Source organism: Jaculus jaculus, chromosome 11, assembly GCF_020740685.1.
Source record: "Jaculus jaculus isolate mJacJac1 chromosome 11, mJacJac1.mat.Y.cur, whole genome shotgun sequence".
Taxonomy (NCBI): domain Eukaryota; kingdom Metazoa; phylum Chordata; class Mammalia; order Rodentia; family Dipodidae; genus Jaculus; species Jaculus jaculus.
Genome location: NC_059112.1, coordinates 31,603,561 through 31,607,019, shown reverse-complemented (window position 1 = coordinate 31,607,019; position 3,459 = coordinate 31,603,561). Strand labels below are relative to the sequence as shown.

General features: G+C 35.0%; 1 non-coding gene across 1 annotated transcript; it reads right to left on the bottom strand.

The window, feature by feature from the left end:
- Window positions 1-316: 316 nt before the first annotated feature.
- Window positions 317-507, bottom strand: LOC123453500. The gene has a single exon (XR_006632874.1). It is a non-coding gene; the product is annotated as a U2 spliceosomal RNA (small nuclear RNA).
- Window positions 508-3,459: the final 2,952 nt, after the last annotated feature.

Genomic DNA, 3,459 nt, shown 5'->3' with positions numbered 1-3,459 from the left:
CTTGCTATTCCAACATATTTTAGCCTGAAAATTAGTTTTTGGTTTTTTGTTTTGTTTTGTTTTCCTTAAAGTTTATAAACAGTTTTAAAACCTTTAACTTTATGCATGGTGTTTAGATTTGGCCTGAAAATTTCTTTCTTTCTTTTTTTTTTTTTTTATATCCGCACACCTTTATTTATATACTTTAACATTCTGATCTAAGTACCACTCAAAGGACATTTTTAATAAGTAATCATTGGAATATTTCTTCCCAGTTCCTTCAATCAATTCATCACACCCCATCATTAATTATCTTTCCTTTTTTTAAATTCTCTCGAGGGGGTGCACCATTCCTGGAGGTACTGCAATACTAGGTCGATCTGTGGAGTGAACGGAGCAAGTTCCTATTCCAACTCTGAGCTCCAAAAATCCTTTTACTATATTGTCCTCAGATAGAGGACGTATCAGATATTAAACTGATAAGAATAGATACTACACTTGATCTTAGCCAAAAGGCTGAGAAGTGATTATTTATCTTTCTTATAAGGCTATTAAAAAATTACACCAGGGCTGGAGAGATGGCTTAGTGGTTAAGAGCTTGCCTGTGAAGCCTAAGGACCCCGGTTCGAGGCTCGGTTCCCCAGGTCCCACGTTAGCCAGATGCACAAGGGGGCGCATGCGTCAGGAGTTCGTTTGCACAGGCTGGAAGCCCTGGCACACCCATTCTCTCTCTCTCCCTCTATCTGTCTTTCTCTGTGTGTCTGTCGCTCTCAAATAAATAAAAAAAATTATACCAAATTGATTAATCCTATTACTAAAAAGAAAGCAGTCTTAATACAATTTTTTTATCATTAATACCAATAACAGTCTTGGAAATTATTTTATTAGGAGTAACTAAGGCAAACTGTGTTGTTGTCTTGAGTCAGGCTGGCTCAGAAGTCAGATCAGTTGCCTCCTCCTTTTAAGTAACAGGACATTACAATTTTTGTTTTTTTAATATCTGACAAATTATATGTTACCTCTTTAGAGGAAATTTTATTGTTTTTAATAATCCTCTATGTAAGGTGAACTTGATCTAGAACAAATATCTGGCAAATTCACCCCTGAAAAAGACATTTAACTTTTCCTTTTTAATTTTTATGCTTAGGTCTTTGATTTCCTTGTAATGGTTCTCTAGAAGAGAAAGGGGTGTCACCTGCGTCCGTCTCATCTCTTTAGTCACAAACAGTCACAAACATGATACATGGTGATATTTTTCCCATGTTTTTCAAAGATTTTACCTCTGAGACAAGTGGATGTATGATAAGACTCCTTGCATTATTTCATATAATGTCATATGAATTTATAATTACCTCAAAATAGAAAGTTTGACTAAAACTAAAACAAATTAATTCCAAGCTCCAAAATCACAGTATTATTTTTATCTAAGTATGACAAGGTATTGTCATAATATTTGGATTAAAATATATATCAGGTATTTAAGGAAAAATAACTAAATATTATTACTAAAAGTGTACATATACATGAAATTATGCAATTGTATGTCTACCTTTGGAATATGTCATTCAGAGATGTTTACCCAAATTTACCTAGGCTTTATGGAAACTAGAAATAATGGCAAAGTCAGAATCCAAGTACTGTCTAACAGTAGTACAGTGAATAAGTAAATCCCCCTATATCCACACTTAAATAATGAAGAGTATAGAGCAGTGAGAATTCACAGATACAAATAATCCTCAATTTATATGTATTGACACTTTAATAAACTCTTTATACATTGAAGTTATTATAAGTAGTAAAAGCATTTAATACATCCATTTATCAAGCATTTTTTATTAACCTAACATACCTTAAATGTATTAAGAACACTTACCTTATCCTACACTTGGTTATAATAATCTATCTAACCCAAGGCCTATTTCATAACCAAGTATTAAATGTCTCATATAGTTTACTGGATGCAATAATGAAAATGAGAAGCATAATGTTTGCTCAGATACATTTTACACTATGTTCAAGAAGGAAGTCAAAAAAGTATAGTGACAGATGAAGTTGACCAACAGCAACCTCTGACATCGACATGAACTTGCACATATGATGCACCAACACACATGAAAACGCAGACACACGAGTACACACACCACCACATGAGCAAGGCCAAAAACAAAGAGAGAGAGAGAGAGAGAAGATAAACGTCACACTCTAATCTAGGGTTAATATTACAGCTAAAATTCTGTGACAATTTCTTTATAAACATCTATACAATAAAAAGATAGTGTGCTGGTATTAATGGGAAAATGGAAAAATTACACATCATTGCAGATAATCACCAAAAAGCAACAAAGTATCTTTCAGAAAAATCCAAAAACAGAATCAAAATAAAAACTTAGTAGTTTAATGGAATGATTTAGTGGAATTTTTGAATTGTATTATTAAAAAAAATAGCATTATTTTGCAGATTTATTCATTGCTATTTATTTAGTTTCCCATAGGAGGTGTTTGAGCTTTGTTGGTTTTATGCTTAGTCTACATTTCTATTTTAAATACTACATAAAATTATTGTTTTCTTGATGTCCCCTTTGCTTAGGCACTGGTATATTGATGACAAATTATACATTACTAAAATTTGAAATTTTGTCCTTATAAAGAAATGCACTCTAGATTGTTTCATCTGTAAATTGAATGGGCATAGTTTAAATTATTTCATCCAGGTCACAGGCAAAGACCAAAGATGTTCAAAAATACTTGCCCAAGGACATACTCCCTGCGGTGGTAGTAATTGGAGCATGCAGCTGTGGGCTGTAAGACCTTCCTTTTTACTATAATCCTTTCCATGTGGCATTCACACAAAGACTTTAGTGTTCAGAGACAGCCACTCTGTGCCCACACTAGTGAGATCTGTGTCTCTTTCTTACAGGTTTGCTTCATCCTGGCTGTCTTTGATCACAGAATCCTTCTGCTTTCAGAAAGCCCCAGGCAAGGTGAGTCTGGCAGCCACCTTGTTTTCCTAACACTTCTCTACTCCACTCCTCTTTTTGAAGTCATAACTTATTGTGTCTAGGAAGTAAGGTCTTTGGTCTGCCCTCTTTTTTTGGCACTCTCTCATTTGCCCTAGCCACACAGTTGGTGAATTGTCACTCACTCTTAGCATCCTGAGGAGTGTCAGCATTATTCTGTGTTCAATCCATGCTTCACAGGCAAGCTGGTCTTTGTTAAGTGAGATGTGTTCGGTTACACAAGGGGAAGTGTGAAGGTCTAGGCAGGTATGAGAAAGTGTGGGTAGGTACCATGTTGATGCATAGGCAATGGGAAAGCCCTGTTGCTGCTGGCATGAGTTTCCTCTGCCATCTCAGCTAGTCTCACTCTAGGTCTGTGGCATGTTTGGTTTCAAGAACACTGTATTTTATGTATATTGAATACTTACAATACACAGAACACTGTTCTAACACTATCTGCATTGTCTCATTGGACCCTGTAACT